This window comes from Furipterus horrens, unplaced genomic scaffold, assembly GCF_987537825.1.
Source record: "Furipterus horrens unplaced genomic scaffold, mFurHor1.1.pri manual_scaffold_10, whole genome shotgun sequence".
Taxonomy (NCBI): domain Eukaryota; kingdom Metazoa; phylum Chordata; class Mammalia; order Chiroptera; family Furipteridae; genus Furipterus; species Furipterus horrens.
In genome coordinates, this window is record NW_028327180.1 from 90289885 (window position 1) to 90309885 (window position 20001).

The 20001-nt window shown below is 45.7% G+C and overlaps 1 long non-coding RNA gene across 1 annotated transcript in view; it reads right to left on the minus strand.

The window, feature by feature from the left end:
• Nucleotides 1-2515: 2515 nt before the first annotated feature.
• Nucleotides 2516-20001, minus strand: part of LOC150000961 (uncharacterized) — an 87658-nt gene continuing 70172 nt past the window's right edge. Inside the window, exon 3 of the long non-coding RNA XR_016513378.1 lies at nt 2516-2576. This is a non-coding gene — a long non-coding RNA (uncharacterized LOC150000961). The remainder of the gene's footprint in view (nt 2577-20001) is intronic.

A 20001-nucleotide genomic window follows, 5' to 3' on the forward strand; every position in this document is an offset into this window, starting at 1 on the left:
AGTGGACACATCTGGGACTGTCAGGCTCGCTATTTCCACTGTTGCAGGCAAGAGAGTAGAATAGACAGAAGTGGTGCTGGGTGAGAGGATTCGGAAGAAAATAGATCCTCTACACATTTTGCTCTTTAGGACCCTCCTTCCAGACCCCTTTCCATCAGGCAGTATTTTCTATGATAATTCCTTCACTCACCCCAACACCACATTCACACAGACTGTAAATATGCAGGGCATCTGCTATACATTAGTGAATGGAAATCCAGACCTGGCTCCTACCCAGAGGGTGTGACAGTCTAGCAAAGGACAGACAGACATTGCCCCGGTGAACCCAAAGGTAAATGACTGCCTGCTATAATAGTAATTCTCTTTTTGTTCCGGGATAGTGCAGGCTACACTGTGGCAATAGCAAAGTTCACAGTGGGTGCACTTTGTCCCCATTTTCTTCCTCTCATCCCTTACCCTTTCCCTTCTGCAGAAGCTCAAGGCATCACAGGCAGATCCAGAGGCCCCAGAGGTGCTCTGGTAGCCCGAGGGCAGTGTCAGGATTCTAGTTCTTTGTGGGCCTCCTCCTGACACAGCCAGCTGACCTCTCATTGACCCAGTGATCGCCTTTTGAAGGACTTGACTAAAGGGAGAACCTTACGCGTGGAGAAAAATCTCTGTGGACACGGATGTTTAGTATAATTTAAAACAGTAAAAATATAAACGAGCAATGACATCTTTTTCAATAGGGAATTGAGTAAATAAGTTACCATTCATTCCCAATATGTAATATTAATCAATGGTAAAAAAAAAATGATGTATGTACAAACACATGCACACGGCAAAGGAACATTTATAATGTGTTGCTGGGTTTAAAAAGTAGGTTATAGAATACCTTGTATTAAAAGAAATTCACTTAATGTAACATTGTATAAATGTGTGTTGTGTTTACACAATCTTTATCTCTATTATACCATATATATATGTAAATATAAATAATATGTCTCTAAAAGGATTTCTCTCTATGCATTCACACATCAATATCCTGTGTCTCAGTCATCATTGGGGCTAACAATAAACTCAAATTTAGGTGTATGAAAACAGCCCACCTTAGCCAGGTAGCATGTTGTGCTGTAGCTGAGACCTTAAAGGCCCAAGACAGGGATTGGCGTGGATATTTTCAGCAGATCAATAAGAGAGAAGTCTGGGGCAAGAGAGTCTTTCTACACCTCTTCGATCACTTCCTATAAATATTCAAATATAAGACCATACAGAGCTCACAGGCGACTCTCAAAACTGAATGGAGACATCTCAGAAAATATCACCGCCCTCCTGCTGCACAAAGCAACTGCCAATACCTGAGTGAGGGTAGTCAGCGCACAATGAAAAATGGATCTGAGTCATTTCTATACAATGAGCTCCCACGGGTAATTTTCAGGCATCAACCCAAATGCTTTAGCTTAAAAAACCCTGGGTTTTAGCTCTTCTATTCTTCTGATTCCTTTTCAGACAGGTGGAAGGTTTTATTAAGCACTCAGTATCTACAGAGTCGTGCACATCTTTGTGAAGAGCCCAGGCAAATTAAAAAGTCAAATTAGTAATGCATATTTAATACTGCTTTGTAGTTTTGTTTTTTTTTTTAAGTTGGCAGTAATGTTTACTCTTTGAGGGGGAGTTTATAATTATGCAAACTGGAGAAACAGTCTGCATAAGGTTTATGATAATGCCTTGGGTTTTATATCCAGAGTCAAAAGTATTTCTAAACATTTCTCCATTTTTATTCATGACCTGGTGGGGAGGGGAGCCAAGGTGAGGGGCCTGCTTCTTCTTCAGTGACTGAGGATATGAGTGCTTTGCAATGACTATTCATCCATCCTGTCTCCTTTTGAACAAGACTTCCATTTTGCTCAGATATTCACTCTCCTGGGTGTGACCATGTGCCTCAGGGGATGTGGGTCCCATCCGTCCAGGAAAGGACTAATGACTGGCTGAGACCAATCATGGTGGTTCCCATCTGCTGCGCCAGGGACTGACTTAAGCAAGGGTATGTGACAGAGCTTGGGCCAGAGAGACAGCCCCTGAAGGGGTCAGAACCCAGATTTTGGGGATGTTTCCGAGCTATTCAATTAACCGACTATGGACTTTTCCTAATTCTGAACTTATTGTTATGAGAACTAATAACTTTTTAAATTATTATTTAGCCATCTTGGGCCTGTGCTGTTACTCGCAGCCAAGGACACGTCTTGTGATCTATACCTTGACAGTGCCTGTGTTGCTCTGGGGGATGAATATATCTATATCTTTATGTATATTTATATCTATGTCTACATCTACTTCTCTACCTCTCTATCTGCATGTAACCCACACAGAGAAGGGTTAAGCCATGTACTCGGGAGTCTGCTTTACCCACAATGCCGGCTGATATTTGTTTAAATGGGTAGAGAGGAAGCAACGGTAGCTTAGTAAAGCTCCTCTTGATGCACCAGAGAAGAGTCCATCTCATAACCAATGAATAACAGGAAAAGCTACTCACTGTTCACTCTGCTGCTTGCATCGAAACACGTGTCACCAGTTCCAATCCTCCCGGCAAAGCCTGCCTGCAAGACACAAGAGAGAAAATAAAGACAAAACGCACCATCTCATTTTGGCATCAGGCAGCGAGCAAGTATTTTGCTCTTTCCTCTTCAGCTGGACAGTTCCAGCTTTAAACAAACTCTAGAGCTCAGGTGGAACATTTGTCCAGGAAGTTGTCTGAACAGGATGATTTATTCCCCCCAGAGAATCAGGTCCACTGCTCCACCTGCTCCCCTCCAAAATGAACATCACGTTCCCATGGACTCTAGCTGAGCGCCCGACTGCGCTACGGAGTGTGTACTGGCCCAGCCAGTTGGTGCATTTCATCTCCTTGGCTACTTTATCTGGTCCAGGACTGGGCCTAAGACCTGACTGGAGCCAATGAAAGTCAGTCCTGAGACTTATGTAGAAAATGTAGGGGATGAGCCCTGGCTGGTGTGGCTCAGTGAACTGAGCGCCGGCCTGTGAACCAAAGGGTTGCTGGTTCGATTCCCAGTCAGGGCACATGCCTGGGTTGTGGGCCAGGTCCCCAGCTGGGGGTGTGTGAGAGGCAACCACACATTGATGTTTCTCTCCCCCTCTTTCTCCCTCCTTCCTCCCTTCTCTAAAAATGAATAAAATCTTAAATGTGGGAGATGAGAAGATCTCTTTCAACCACACTTACGATGGTAGGGATGCACCCCTGGGTTGGCTGGCAGCCAACATGAGAAGTCACAACTGCAGTTTTGAGTGAGAGGTCCCCAGCCCTGATGTTGTCTGGGCACCTGGGGCCAGTGACGCTGAAAATGCTTGAACTTTCCAGTTGTGTGAACCAACGCATATTTTTTGCTTAAGCCAGTTGGGTTTTCTGTCCCTTCTCATAAAAAATCCTCACTGATACAGGGAGGTGGGGCAAGCGCCATCATTCTCATTCTACAGGGTACGAAATGGAGACTCAGAGAAAGGTAAGGAAGGGGAGGGAGGTCAAGACTTCCATTCAAGGGCTCTTTCCACTGCAGTTTCTAGCCTACTCATTCAGTCATTCATCACAGTAAAATAGAAACAGTGTGCATACGGACTTGAACCTTCTGCTTTGGAGAAAATGGAGAGGTCTCCCCCAGGGTTACCAAGGGAGAGAACAGATCATCTCTATTATTTTAGCAAAGTAAAGATGCTTACACATGTGTGCACTCATGCATGCATGCCCCCCACCCTCAAAGGCCAGAGCAGGTGCTTTCCCTTTGCACAGAAGATCGTCTCACTGGAGGATCTGTCCAGGCTGCCCATGGGCTCGGGTTGAAGCTATCTCTCCCCACGGGACTCCGCTCGAAGTCATGGCTGACCTCTGTTTCTGCAGTCTGTCTTCCTGGCCCTGTCCTCTCTGGGCCAGCCCTGTCTGCTGGTCGGTGACTGAACTAATCACTAACATCTCTCCACCCAGCCGCCTGATCTGCCCAGTCCCTGGTCCACCTGAAGTGAGTCACTAAGCAGAGGTCACAAAGAGGAAGCCCGCGACCCAAATCCTGCTGCTCCTTTGTGTGTTTTGTTTGACTGGCATTTTTTAAAAAAGCTGAGCTATGCTGAAAAGTGTTACATAAAAACTGAGATTTCAAGCTTTGCTTAGAAGTAAATCAAAAGGCCTGTCAACACTGTGTGCACTCCCACAGGGCGATACGGGTCGAACCTGAATGGCGTCTGAATCCTTTAGACACATTTGCTTCCTTTACCATAATCCCTACCGGTCTCCTTGACTCATTTCTGCCACCTGCCTGGCCCCTGTGAGCAGACCCATTACCATACCTTTCCTATGACTCATTCCGGGCTGAACCAGGGGGGATGCCACCTTGCCCTCCAGTGGCTGTGTCTGGAAGCATCTCGTCTCCAGCCAGGTTCCCACCCCAGCCTCCCCTCTCTCCAGGAATAAAATCACAGTGGTACTACTGTATGATCTTATTTTAGGTCTCCTTATTCTTGCTCTGTCTTCTAGATTCTCTAAAAAATAGGATTTATTTATTTGAATCAGAAAAAAAAATGCCTTATAAATGCTCTTGTGAAAACAAAGCTTCCCTGTGTGCTGCAGGGGACAGGGGCTGGAGAGAAGCTGTGTGGCGTGACCAGCTGGGCACTGGATGAGAAGTCAGAAGGGTCCGTGACGTTGTGACCTTTTATAAATGATTTCCCACCCTCTTCCTCAGTTTCCCTGTCTATCAAGGGAGGAAGCTGAGCTAGATCAGAAGTCATAAACTGTTGGTCATGAGCCGTATCCAGTCAATGGATGGCACTTTAAAAGAATTTATTAATTATACGCCAGTAGCTAAAATGAAGGCTATTTCAGGCAAGAACTCAGATTCCAGTCCTGTCAGAACTACCTAGCAACAACTGGCCATGGCTCAGCATTCCCCCATGACAAAGGGGACTAGGTGGGGGTTGGGAGTTTACCCCAGTCCTCACCCACTTCCTAGTGGATGTCAACAGGTATTCCAATCACCTGCTTTAGTCACTTACATCCTTGCTTGCCCTCATAATCATTTTCTCCTGCCACCATGAAAGAGATGACCTCTAGGAACCCATCAGCCCTAAGTCTGTGGCTGGAGATGGGTGAGCTGAGAGTGAGAAACAATTTGGAGAAGAGAAAAATGTTCTGTAGCGTTCCAGTCCTTCCCACCCGGCCTGGAGCTGAAACAGCAAGTCGTCCTAGCCTTGGTGACTGTCCCACTACATGGTTAAATCTGAAAACGCAACAGCCAGGTTTTGAAAGTGGCAGAAATATTCTTCCATTGGGGTTGCTAGCTGATTCTCCAACTAATTTGCAATTCAAGTGTCTCTTTGTTTTGTATGAAAATTTGCTGCTATTTGGAAAGTGGGGAAGAGCTAAATTGCATCCTGCTGGTTTTACTTCGACTGGATCAAAAAAGAAACTGTTAATCTGGTTCCATAATTAACTTTCCTGTTCTAAAAAGGCCCTGGGAGAGAGTCCGGAGAGCGACTGTCAACTCGCTGCTTCTCTTCTCAGTAAAGCCTTTTGACAGAAAGAAGAATGGGTCCAGGTGGGCACTGGCCTTGATTTTCTCTTTTCCTGATTTTTCTCCCTCTTCGTTCCCATCTAAACAACACTTAGTGAGTCCTTACTGTGGGCAAGGCACTGAGCTGACCAGGGAGGGTATAAAGATAAACAAATTCCTGTGGAACTGTCAGAGAATGTAAGTTACTTTTCCATCCATCCATCCAAAAAAAAAAAAAAAAGTTAGATTGCTATATTATATGCCAGACGCTGTACTAGGTATTTGCATGTAATAAATGGAAAAAAAAGAAAAGAAAAAGACTTCATCATCATCCAAGAATTCTAAAGCTGAAGATATAGATTCTTGATGAGGGCCATGCTAGTTGGTTTCATGGGGAAATATTATTTCAATTGGTTTTGACTACGGTAATATTTGTGTATGCACGTGCATGCAATGCCGGAGGGACAGGATAACTGAGGCAAACAAGGGCATGTAGACTAGAAATTAAGTCTGACCACCAAGGGGAGACCCCTTCGGCATGAGCAGAGAGTCTAGACTAACATTTACAGCAAACACTAATGGACTCCTTGGAACTGTGCTAAGTACTTTTTACCTATTATGTCAATGAAACCTCACAACGCCAAGCAGTAATTATTGGTTATGTGTTATAGACAGGAAACAGACTCAGGGAAGTTTCCAGAAAACACATGGATGGGATAAGGGGCAGAGATGGGACCTGGGCTCATGAGTGACTTCAGAGAATAAGCTTTTAACCATGAGGCTGTACTGCCCAGTGGGAAAGTGGCTAAGGAAGGACTTGGGTGCCCATCACTCGCTCAGTCACTCAATGAATCAATAATGCATTCATCCATGGAAATATATATTTGATGAGTACCAAATATATGTCTTTACAAAACAGTCTTCTGAGAGCTGTGGGTAAAGAAAACAGGACAAAGGGCTGCGCTGCTTAGGACTCGAGTGTGCCTAAATATGACATAAACCCCAAACGACCGTGGCTTAAGCACCCAAAGTTTTCATTATTATTAATTATTATGAATGTTACTGTTATTTTTGCTTTAAAGAGGTCGGGAGGTAGGCAGTCTAGGGCCTTTGGCCTAGGTGGTTCTAGAGTCATCAGGAAAGAAGGCCGATTCCCACTTTCCGTTCTGCCGCTTCCAGGGTTGGCCCTCACTCTTCTGATCCAGCGTGGATACCAGAGTACCAGCCATCACATCTGCATTTCAAGCAGCAGGATGAGGTAAGAAGGAAGGGTAGTTAAAAAAAAAAAAATCTCAGTAGTGACATATAATGTTTTCACTTTTACCTCATTGGTCAAAGCTTGGTCACCTGATCACATGTAACGCTAAAGAAGGCTAAGGAGGACAAGATGCTCAACTAAAAATTAGGGCTGTCACCACTAAGGCAACAGGAGAGAACGGATTTGGAGAGATAACCAACAGTACCTGTCTTCTTGTAGTCATCTGGCAGGGTGGGGGGCTGGAGGGGATGTTGGGTAGCTCTCTAGAGGCCACAGCTCTGTGTATGGCTCTGGGTGGGAGACAAGCTTTCCCTCCACACTGACCAAAGGCCCCTTCTCTCCCTGTCCCAGTCCTTTTTCTTATCTCTCATTTCCAATCTGTTCCAGTCCTGCCCAATTCAAATCTTATCTCCTCCAAAGATTTTCCCTAAATTCCACTCAGAGGGAAATAATCCCCACTTCCTTCAACTTCCATAACTCTGGGTTTATATCCCTTGTCACACTCCACCCTGTGTGAGAGCCGTTGCTGTGATAGTGTCTCTTGCCTTCTGGGATGCAGGCCACTATCTTGCTCACAGGTGAAAGCCCCAAACATGGCATGACTTCCATTTATGTATGACAGAGCAGACACTGCTAGTCTGTCCCTCAGCATCCCCAGCCCTCTCTTCCTGTTAGAACTCACCCGCCTTGCTTGCCCGAAGTGCCGTCTGTGCACATGGTTTTCCAACTAGATATTTCAGAGTCCAGTCTCCCTTGGGGTTATGTGCGGCCATGTGACTCAGGGCCAATGAAATATGAATGAGAGTAATGCATGCAAATTTTAGGTTATCGCCATAAAAATAAATCTACTTGCCAGGACTCTTCCTCCTCCTCTCTTTCTATTGGCTGGAAAACAGTACAGCAGTATCCTTGGAAGCAGAGATGGAAGCCACATGTTGAGGATGGCAGAGCCATCTGGCCAGCCTGTGACTCAGAATGACCTTGTGAAGCTGCCTACCTGCCCTAGACCGCTCTCCTACCTTTGAACTGTGACAGACACACAATCTTGCTCTCCTAAGTTTGGTCTCCATGACGGCAGTTATCCATGCCTTAACTCATTCACATGCTTAACACGTGGCATACCGAGGAATTTAAATGCCTTTTAGAAATGACGAGAATTCTCGCCACCCGTACGCAATGTGTAATGGAATTGGTCTGTTGGCTTATGAACAGAAGCCTGGCTTTCTTTCCATGGAGGATGACACCTAGCCTAGGATGATTAGACCTAGTGCATTGGATATACAACTGAACATGTATAAACCATGTCTTAAAAGCAGCCAAAGGCACTTGATGGGAGGCGTGAGCTCAGAGTCTCTCATCCTGGTTAGGTAGGAAAATTAAGTGAATAGACTCATCCCTAGCATTTTATTATTTCTGCTGGAGCCATTGAAAATATCTTTAATCAGGAGTATGTCCAGACTTCCTAAATAATGTTTTGCACTGAAATTCATTGCTGATTCATTCTTCTCAAACCCATCATTTTAGAGAATTGTTTTTTGCTGTTTAAATATGTCTTGCCATGTGAAAATTTCTTTACAAATGTCAGTTTTTTTGCCATTCTCCTTTAAGAGCCTATTTTGACAATTCTGCTGGGAATTCATTTTCTAGATGACTATTAACAACACATGCCTTGTGTTTGTATGTTGTTTAGTACTTTTCAGAGTCCTTTCACAATCGATTAGCATTTAATCATCATGGAAGCCTGGTAAGTCACATAGCACAAGTATTAGTATTCCCAGTCCCTAGCTCTTCAGTCCCCAACAAGAGTGTGGCATAACAGTGGTGTTTAATTAGTTATTCATTGTGAAGTATGTTATACTGCAAATCATTTTTTTTTTCAGGTAATAAAATGTCATTCTTTTAATTTTTCCTGTGACTACAATAGACTAATTTTGAGGAGCTAACATGCTCTAGGAACAGTCTTCAGCATGGGGAAAACAGTAGTGAATAAGATAGACAAGACCCCTGTTCTTAAGGATCTGATGGACGCTTAATGCATGACTGCACTTTGAACAGGATGGTGGACTTCCATCTTGTCTGTCCTGTATCATCCCCTTTCTCTGGGAAACTGCTTCCCTGCTGCTACAATCATGTGATCCTGATGGAGTTGCTGACCACAGAGGGAGACAGGTGATCCAGGCCTGATTTTTCTGAGTACTGTGTACCTCTGGTCAAAGTGATTGGTTCAAGGGAAGTCACATGACCCAAACCTAAGCCAATCAGAGTCTATTCTGGGATTTTCGATTTAGGAAACAGGAAGAGGTAGAGACTCTTTTTGGTTTTTCATCACTGGGGTGAGGCAATGTAATCTTGGAGCCAACCGTGGTAGTATCTTTTGCAATAGAGAAGAAAGAGGAACAAAGATAGGTGGTAGGGAGATGAAGAGCCAGGCATTAAGGGACAGGCAGTCACACCATTTGGAAGGACACAGACTAGCTGGACCAGATAAAAAAATCAATGACTGATGTATAGTAGGTGCCCCTTACTTACTTGTTGAAATGATAAATGAAAAAAGGGAGGTGAACACTACTTTTGAGCCCTTTTTCCTGGGAGTCCGTATCACCCAATATATGTGAACAGAAAAGATGTTCAGGACATATTTCTTGAATGAATGAATGAATGAATGAATGAATTACACCATATTGACTATATGCCTTCAGCCAAGTGGAAAGGAGTTTAAGATTGGGGGAAAAAAATCCCACCATCTTATTTGATCATAATTTTCACCCATTTCCCAAAGTACTGCAAAGCAGAGTGGTATTAAAGAAAAAGGGCTTAGATATCAGGCAGGCCTGGCTCTGATTTTTGGCTTCAGCAGCAACCAGCTGTGTGATATCGAGAAAATAATAACTACCCATTCATAAGGGCTTTTGATGAGAATATAATGAGGTAACTATAAAATTTTAAGCAGAGCAGTTGACACATTATCAAAAGTTCTAATGTTATCTATATTCAGTAAACCAATTTTTATTAACTGAGTGTCTTCTATGGGCTAGATATTGTCTTACTCCTGGAGTTACAGAAGGATGAGACAGATAAGGGCCTTATCCTCAGGAGCTTCTGTTTGAATGGAGGGAGATGGTAACAAAGGAAAAACAAGTAAATAATTCAAAGAAGTAATACAGGCCATGGATAATAAGGTAGGAGTAGACATAAACAGAGCCTCCTCTAGACTGTGTGGTCAGAGAAGGCCGCTAAGGGAAGAGGACATTTGAGCTGAGATCTGAATCCCAAAAGAAGCCAACCACATGAGACAAAGGGAAACAGTGCGTCAAGCAGAGCAAACTGAAAGTGCCAAGGCCCTGAGGTTGGGATGAGCTTGGTGCATTTGAGAAATTCAAAGTCATGTAGCCAGATATACGGAGTGATAGCAGGCATGGTTGGTGGTGGTGGTGGTGGGGTCAGAGAGGTTGGCTCATTCCCCCAGCCAGTCAGACTGACTTGTGCTCTGGAGCAGGTATTATGTTAGGAACCAGGAATACAATCATGAAAAAAAAAAACCTATCTCAAGAAGTTTTCAGTCTAATGTCACCAAATTTTGTCAAGGAAGGCTTCAGGAGAGCTGAGTTTTGTATAGCACATCTTGACTATTCTCATGCTATCTGGGTTAGGGGTGGGGGAGGATTCTATGCCAGGCTTTTTCCACTGAGCAAGCAGGAGGCAGTTAAATAGCAAACATGAGCTTGTCCACAGGAGAGAAATTAGTGCGTTACAGGTCATTACACCTCATCAAGTACAAACCCCATCTTTGCCAACCTAGGCAATATTTGGGAGGAGAGGAAGGGAAGGTAACGCTCGTGAGAACCCCAAGTGCAGAGTTAAACACATTCTCGTGAACGAGTGCACTCTAAGTCATGCCCAAGCACTGTACACATCGGCTGTCCTTAAACATTTTCTGATTTCTCTATGTAAAGTCATCTGTGGGTATTGTTATGTTTTATTCATGCGAACTTTAAGGGTTCAGAGGGCTCAGAGCAGCAGAGAAAAATCTATCTATAAGCTAGAAAAGGGTAGAATACACAGCTGATCAGAACTCAGACTTAAATTGGGGCAGCGTGAGATGTCAATCCATTTTCTGCGAGATTACCTGATCCTTCTCTCCCTGGGCAACCTTGTCTAATCCCATTGCTTTAATACCATCTATAGGCTGAGGATTCTTAAAATTATCTCCCTAGCTTAGACCATGCCCTTGAGCCCTAAACTCATGTATTCAATGTCTGGTTTGACATCTCCATTTGGATGCTTCAGAGGCTTCTCCAACTTAATGTGATTCTACAATAACCCTTCAGAATCTGGTTCCACTTGCCCTCCCCAGCGTTCTGTTATTTTCTTCTTCTATACCATCTCTCTTAATGGCACCAGCATTCGACCCTTTGCTCCCGATTTATTTTTTTATCCTCATACCCAACATTTAGTACGTTAGTCAAGTCTTGTAGGACCCACCTCCAAACAGTATCTCAAACCCATCCTCTCGTTTCTGCATGCATAGTCACTACCCAAGTCTGAATCTTCACTGTTGGTTGCCTAGGTGAGGCGACAGACTCCTAATAAGTTCTTGCTTCACTCTTGCCCTGCAATAATCTGTTCTCCAGATGGATCTTAAAAAAAATGCATATTCACCATCCCCCCCCAGCGCACATGACTTTAATTCACTGTACTTTGAATTTTATTCATACTTTTTTTCCTGGACTACCAAGTGAAAAGTGGCACCTGCCCACCTCTGCAATCTCATCCCACTCCCCTTCCTGACCCAGCTCTGAGCTGTGGCCACAGTTGCCTTCTGACCGTTACAAGACCATGCCAAGCTCACTGGCCCCTTAGGGTGTCATGTCTGGGATGCAATGCCTTCTGTAGCCTCTTTGCACAGAGGGCTTCTCCAAATCTCACCTAAAGTTCACAGAGACCTTTTCTAATTCCTCCACCAAAGTAGCATCATCAGCAATGGACTCTCTCACAACACTGTTTATTTCATTCATAGCAATTTTCAAATTTTAAAACAGCACTTTTTGTTGTCTTGTTTTTGTCGTAATCTGTCTCTCCCATATTGTGTTATGTTCTATAAATTCAGGCAGCACTCTCCCCTTGTTCATTATTGTCTCCTTAGCCCTGAGCACACAGCCCGCTACAGGGAAGAGCCTTAGTAATTGCTGAATCAATAAGCAAAGGGATGCATGAACAGGTGAACGTTTCTCCATGTTATACAGAAATCACTCCTCTTTTCATTTCAGCCTTGGCACGGTGCATTGGCCATTCCATTCATCTTCTTACAAGCCATCTTTTAAAATTGTCATAAAAAAAACTCTGTTGACTCTCAGATTGGATATTTCAATACAAAAAAAAAAAAAAAAAATTCTTGCTTAACGGCTCCACTTACCAGGACAAAAACATCTTCTAACCTTTACAGGAAATACCCATATTACTCATATCTTTGGGTAAAACCATTGAAGACTGGCACAGAGAGGAGACTTGACTCTGGTATCTACCATACTGTCTTGAGCAACTCATTTCTCATCTCTGTTCCTCAGCTTTCTGCACTGGGCACCTTTGTTTACTTGTGTCAAGACCTTCAGCAAGTCACCTAACCCTTCTCAGCTGCAAGGTGCTTGTAGTGGGCTCCATAGTGGCCTACCAGACAATATGCTCACATTCCCATTCCTGAAACCTGTGAATGTTTCCTTATTTAGAAGAAGGTCTTCGCAGATACAATTATAAATTAAAGGGAGCTGAGATGAGATCACCCTGGATTATGTAGATGGTCCCTGAATCCAATGGCAAGTGTCCTTATAGGAGAAAGCCAGAGGGAGATTGGAGAGAGAGGACAAGGCACTGTGACCACAGAGACAGTGGGGGGAGTGATGTAGCCACAAGCCAAGGAACGCCAAGGGCCACCAGAAGCTGGAAGTGGAATGGATTCTCTCCTCGAGCCCCTGGAGGAAGCATGGACCTGTGTGATTTTGAACTTCTGGCCTCTGAAACTGTGAAGGAATCAGTTTCTGTCATTTTAAGCTACCAAATGTGTGGTAATTTGTTATGACAGCGCTAAGAAACTAACACAGCATTCATCTGTAGAGATGCTGTGACTGGGGGGGCCTCAGCCCAGAACAGTTTACTTCTCTAATGTCACCACAGGAGTGACCCCACCAGGCCTACACTAGAAACTTTAACAATCAATGCAAAGCCTAAGAAAAGAAGTCGTATCCACATCATGCTGCAGAGTCTTCCTACACAGTCAGTGTTCAGATTCCACATCCATGGCAGCTGCTATTTCTCCTCCTTTTCTCTGTGACCTCTGTCCTCCAGCTACCTCCAGCCACGTGACATCTCTCTTCCTCGTCCTCACTCCCCTCCGCGTCCCCTCAGTTAGCACATTAGCGAGTGGTTAAGGGGGGCTCTGTGTCACCCTAGGTGCTATGAAGGTCCCCAATTCCACAGGCGAGGTGCAAACAATAGTAACAGTAATTATAGTAGCCAATGGTTACTATTGTGGTTGTTTTTCATGTGGCAACCATGGTGCTAAGCATGCTTCTGGTATTTTCCTTTTCAGCCCCTAAAGTGGTACCTCTTAAATGAGTCCCTTTGCAAACATATTCAGGGTACAAGGCTCACCGTCACACCCTCAGGAATCGTTAAGTCGCGCTGCGTTGCTTCCCGTTTGCAGGTGCCCTTCCCAAAGATCTTCCTCCAGGACATCTGACTGAGCAGCAGATTGCAGAGACAACCTTACGTCTGACATCTCTGCATGGCGAGGGCGTCCCTTCCCCTCTGACACACTGTCTAGTGCAGACTTGTACTGGAAGTGGGCATCTTAAGAAGGAACTCTTCACGGAGGTGCCGCCCCTGCACCGGCAGGACCGGCAGTGAGTACCGAAGGAGGAGGGAAAAGGCGGCTTTTCTACACCAGCTGTCTGCTGAAGTAAAAGGTCAAGTGCTGTTTGCTCCAGGAGCAGCAGGATTTAGTTTCACCTGCAGATGAAATGAACAATCTCCTGAGGCTGGGGTTGGAGGGGAGGAAGAGAGGTGGAAACCAAAAGAAAAAACTGCCCTGCAGGCCTGCGTCAGCTGCCAGGGGCACCCAAGGGTGGGCAGAGGGAGCTTCCCCTGAGACCCCAATGTTGTCAGAACCCATTAGACATGTATGGCTTCCAGATCTCTGGGGGCCCAGGAACGAGGGCCCCAGACCCCACGGCGGGGAAAGCATCCTCTCTGTCTGTGCTGCAGCTGGGCTCGGACCCCACTGCACGCGGCTCCACCGAGGCTGGCCCACCAATGCGCCCCGTGCCCTGGACATCACCCATCGGGCACGCACCCTGAGTTACCCTCACTCTTTTGCATCTATACCAGCTCCCTTTTGCTCTGAAAGCAACTTTCCGAGAGTGTCTCCATCTGTGTCCCTCCACTCCCACGAGACCGCCAGCTTCGCTAAGCTGTTGGCTCGGAGTTGCTCCTGCAACACGTTTTCAGCCTCTCTCCGCTTGAACTTAACGCAGCAAATCTCAGAATTATTTGGGCCCACCTCTGACCTCACCCCCAGCTGCAATTCTTTGAAGGCAGCGCTTATATTTCACATACTCTATGCACAGAATAGACATTCCAGTGTTTTCTTTGATAAACAACTATATGTTTAGTACGCGATATGTGACGGGGACCTCGCTGGTGCTGGGTGGACAAAGTCGGAGGGAACACATTAGCTGTGGAACTTAGTGAGAGATCTAAGAACATGCACACACACACACACACACACAGCGCAGGCATGGTGCTAAATACTAGAACAGAAACAAGCATGGAGACTGCGAAGATATAACGGAGTCGAGGAGCTTAGACAGAGTTGGCAAAAGGAGGCTTCTTTGAGGGGGTGACATTTAAACCAAGACTTGAAGGGTGAGCGGCAGCCAGCCAGCCAGGCTGAGAGATGGCAGCCAGGCGCCTTCTGGTCAGAGAGGGCTGGGAAATGCAAAGGGGCTACGGTGGGAAGGACCGGGACACCGTTGGAGAACTGACCTGAGACCACTATGGCCAGAGCTCCGTGGAGGGAGCTGGCGTGTACCGGGCCGAGTAGTGTCTCCCTAAAGTTCAAGTCCACCCAGGACGTCAGAATGTGACGTCATCTGGAAACAGGATCTTTGTCAGTACAACCAGTTACAATGAGGTCATACTGGAGGAGAGTGAGTCTAATCCAACGGCTGGCGTCCTTGTCAGAAAGGAAAACCAATGCTCAGAGACACGCAGGGAGGGAGGCCATGTGAAGGCAGAGGCAGAGACTGGAGTGATGTGTCTACACGAAAGAGATGCAAGAACTGCCGGCCGTCACCAGAAGCGAGGGAGGAAGCAAGAAAGAATTCCCCCAATCTCTAGAGCCTTCAGAGAGAAAGTGGTCCTCCCGACACCCTGATTGAGGACTACTACTGGCCAAACTGTGAGGATACATTTCTGTTGTGTGACGCCATCAAATATAATTTGTCACTGGAGCCCCAGGAAATAACACGAGGGCAAGGAGGAGACAGTCTTTTATTACTAGTGAAACGGAGACCCATCAAAGGGTGTTAGAGAGTGACAGAACAAACTTTTTTTCAGATTTTTGTTTTAAAAAGATATATTGGGTGAATGAAAAAAGTCTTCATGCTCAGAACACTTTCCTACGTCTGAACTCATGGCTAAGATGGGGAGACCAGCCGTCTGGTTTAACAGTCTCTGCACTAGCCGCTAGAGGTTCCTAACCCTTTCCCTTCTATTTTTAAGCGAACAGGAGTGTACTTCTGCATTCTGAATTTCAAGCTTCTCCCCACCCCCACGTTGTCCTTGGTCCTCTCTCTCTAGCCCTCTTCAGATCTAGCAGAAAACATTACACGTTCCGAAGTCACTGTTAATTAATGCTGATGTTTGCTTTGCTGACATTGCTGGGAAAAGTGCTTATTTAAGGAACCAGGGGTCCTTCTAATTCTGAACACAACTTGAAGCAGGTGTCTAAAAATCAATGGATGACTGGATTCAGGTGCCCAGTCAGAGCTTGAATGAAGCCATTCATGAGTGCTATAGCTGTCTGATGCTTGTGGAAAAATACAGAACCTGAGGTGGGGGCGTGGGGGGCAGAGATGGCCAAATGAGGGGTGGGGCAGATGCCAGAAAGTTCTGGAGTGTACAGCTTTATGCAGCCTGGAGTTCGTAGCTCCTCAGCATCTAGCAGAAAATGATTTTCCTTCTTTCCTCACAGCTGATAGTTTCACCCATAATTCTCATCTGTTCAAGATGCAAAGTTTTCTGATGAGGAGTTCGGACCTCACTCTTTGCCAGAAGTAATAAGGTCTTTTGCTTTGGGGCACTAACAACATGCAGGGTATCAAACCAAATGTTGTACATTCATTATCTCATTCAGAAGGAAACTGTGTGCCATTGGTAATGATGAACATGCCAATTTCATCAATATATGATAATAGATGTCATTTATTAAGTGTCAAAAATCTTGGCTGGTATATCATACATTATTTCTTAAAATCCTATCATTGTAGGCTGGTGGTGATTAAAAGTATGAACTTCAAATCTTAACACCCTGGGTTTAAATCCTGGCTCTGCAACTTAATAGCTAAGTGACTAATTGCTTGATGCTTTTAGGCTTCAGTTTCCTTATCTTTAAAGTGAAATAATACAAGTGTCTATCTTATAAGAATTAAATGAAATTCTGTAATACAATATGGCCTATAATGGTGATGAGAAAACCGGTAATAATAGTAACAATTGTATAGCATTTACTACATGCCAGGCATGCTTCTATACACACATATTATTATTATTACTATTTTATAGACGAGAAATTTTAAAAGCACAGAGAGGTTAAGAAACTTGCCCTTTATCACAGAGCTAAAGTGTGGTAGAGCTGGGATTTGATCCATTTAATGTTAGCCAATGGTAGCATTGTGATCTAGAATTCTTATTATAGCGGTTCACAAAGTACATGCTGGGTAAACATTTGTGGTTTGATACATTATAGGCAGTACATTCCCCTTCCAGAGAACAATTTTGGATCTTGATTAATAGTCTCTATTTATCCTTGATTTGGCTCTTAATACAATGGGTTTCTTTCCTTCTTCCACAGATTCCACAGAGGTAAGCCATTCCCCTTTGAATCTCCGTATTGGCTTGGTCTAAGGAGAAAGTGCTTCCTAGACATCAGCTTAGGAAGCCAATTTAAAACACCCGCAGTCCAAGGCTCAGGTGAAGGCCTACCTCTTCCAGGTGGCTTCCACCTTCCCTGTCATCTGGGGCCCTGCAGGGGCCTTACGGCCAGGCCTCTCTTTTGCCTCTTAACTCAATATGTTTGTAACACAGAATTTGCTGACTGTTGGTCTTACTTTCATGCTGTAAAAACCAGGATGTCCTAGCTCGCGATGCTTCCAGGACTTCTTGGGGGAATTTCACGTGAACTTGTACAACTCTGGCCTCCTCCATTTCTGTGGCCTGGGAACCCACTGATGATGTATTGAACCATCACTCCGCTCCCCCAGGGCCCTCTGTGAACACCGATTCCCTGCCCAGGGAGCTTCCAAAGCCACAAACCGCAGCAGGAAGTAAAACGATGCTGATTCCCCTCCAGAAATGTAGGGGCTGCAACTCACTGTCACTCTGTCTCATGGATCCTGCAGCTGCTGTGCTTATGCTCACGGCTCACCCAGCCCTTCCCGTTAGCAGTGCCTCTGGCCCCTGCTTGGGGCGCCCCTCCCATCAGCCTCTCCTGTGCCAGCTGAGAGATGGGGCCACGTGATCTTTTCCTTTGGAGCTCTTAAGACTAATAGCAACAACACATTATTCGGTGACATTTCTGCCTAATGTCTGTCTTTCCCATCAGAGCAAGAACTGGATGTGCTCTGTGCCCCATCTCACATTCAGAGCAGCACAGTGCTGAACAGAGCGGTGCTCAGTAAGTACATATGGGGTGCATAAATGAATGACTATTCTGTTCTCCTGAGCCCACACACCCCGAACTGGGAGCCAGGCAAGGAAGACAGAAGTTCTGATGCAAATCAGTGCTGAGGAAGAGCCCAGCCGTCCACCCCGGCCCCTGGCAGTACATACTCCAAGTTCACTGGTAAATCAGGGTCCAAATCTGGATTCCAATGTCCAGTCTTAAAGTAGAAGATATAGAGCTAACATAGTCCTTCCAAATAGATGGCAGCTTTGAAGGTGCCTTCTTTATCTTAGCGGCTTCCCCATCATCTAGCTCAATGCCTAGCACAGAAGACATGCCCATGTGATATTGGTTGGATATAGTCGAGCCTGATGGTCAAGATGAATGTCTGCCAGCTTGTCACAGTCCCCATCCACCTGGCTGCTGTCTTCCAGCCATGGCTAGAGGTGCAAGTGGAGGCATGGAAGGAATTTTGGCAACAACTTTTGCCTCCAGCTCACCTCTCTGGACATGGTTCATATCACCTCATATCGGTGCTGAGAAGCTATTTCCTAAAGATATAGGTAGGCCTTAGGAAGCCTAACACAAACTGAGGAAGATGGGCACTTTGTGATGGTCTTCTTGCACACTAGACAAGGGGGTGAGCCACGTGCCTCCTGATTTGCCTCAATTTGCAAAGACAGAAAAAAATATCTACCCTAATGGTATAGGGATTTTTCCTCACTCAGATAATGTCCGGCCACAGTCTCTTGGTTCTGCCCCCAAATGAAAGCTGAGAACAGGCTGAACCCAAAGCCACGAACTGTTTTCAAGTCACCGCTCTTCACTGGGGACAATCTTGTCCCCAGAGGACATTAGGCAAAGTCTGGAGACATTTCTGATGGTCACAACTGGGGAGTTCCATGGATATTTAAATGGAAAAGGCAAGGGATGTTGCTAAACATCCACGATGAATGTAAGAACAACTCCTGGCGACAGAGAATTATTCAGCCTCCAATGTCACCAGTACTGAGGTTAAGAGACCCTGTTGTGGATCAGCCCAAAACACAGGGCGAAGGACACTGCTGAAGTCACACAGAGCCCGGTGACGACTGCTCAAGGCCCTGGAGTCCTGTCTCCTTTCTTTCTGCTTCCTGCTGGTTGCAGGTGGCTCCAGTATCGCTGCCTCCCCAGCTGTGGGAAGCACACGTGAAGGGCAGCGTGATTTCAGACTCACGGCCAATGCGGTGGCAGCACCCAGCGGCCCCAGTGGCGAGGGACATGCGTTGCCTAGCCTCTCATGAAGGAAGGACTCAAGTTTCTTCCAGTTCCTCAGTTCCGCATCCTTCACCCCATTCCAGAAAAAGGAAGGAAGGAAGCAGTTGGTGGCCAAGATAAGGCTCACTCACCGCTCGCTCAGAAGGAAGGAGTGAATTCCAGCTGACCCCACTCTTGCACATGGTCCCTGAGCAGCCTTTTCTTCCCCGAGTCCCCCATAGCTTGTCCCTGCCCCGAAGGCTCCTGTTCGTTCCCTTGCGCCGGTGGGTTTGGCTCCTGCTCACCTGGGTTTGACTAGCTGTGTAACCTTAGACCTTGGAACCTCAGTTTTTTCTTTTCTGTAAAAGGAGAATGCTATGACCGATCATTCTGGTTGGGCTACCTGGATTCAACCGCCACACCATCACCTGCCACGGACCGCTACCTCGATTAACACAGCCATGAGGATCACCCCATGCCAGGAACTGTGCCCAGTTCTCTACACATTCCCTGATTTCACCCTCCCCACCATCCCCTTTTTTCAGAGGAGTAACCTGAGGCATAAGAAGACATCACTTACTCAAGATCACACAGCTTGTGGGTGATGGGATCATTTAAACCTGGTAGTCCAACCACTCAGCCCTAATGATACAGAGCAAAAGAGGTCTGGATGCTGTGAGGTACTATGTAAACCTCAGACTTTCCCCCCTAAGCTGTGTATGTGTCCTTTATTCTTCTAAGAACTAATATTTACTGAGCACCTCTTGTGGGCTACAAGAGGGCGACACCGAGGTTTCTTCAAACCGACCCTGCAGGACTCACAGGGAGCCAGAGAGCAAATTTCCGACACCAGTCCCTGACCCAGTCTCCTGTTCTTTGATGGCCTCCTGAGTTCAGATGCTTAAATTCACAGCAAAAAACCCTCAAAACATCAAATGTCCCCCACCTGTGCCCATGCACAGAGACAAGTAGCCCTCTCTGGCCATGTAGCTACTTCTATGATGGCAGGGGGTTCCAGGTGTTCATTGCCTCATCAG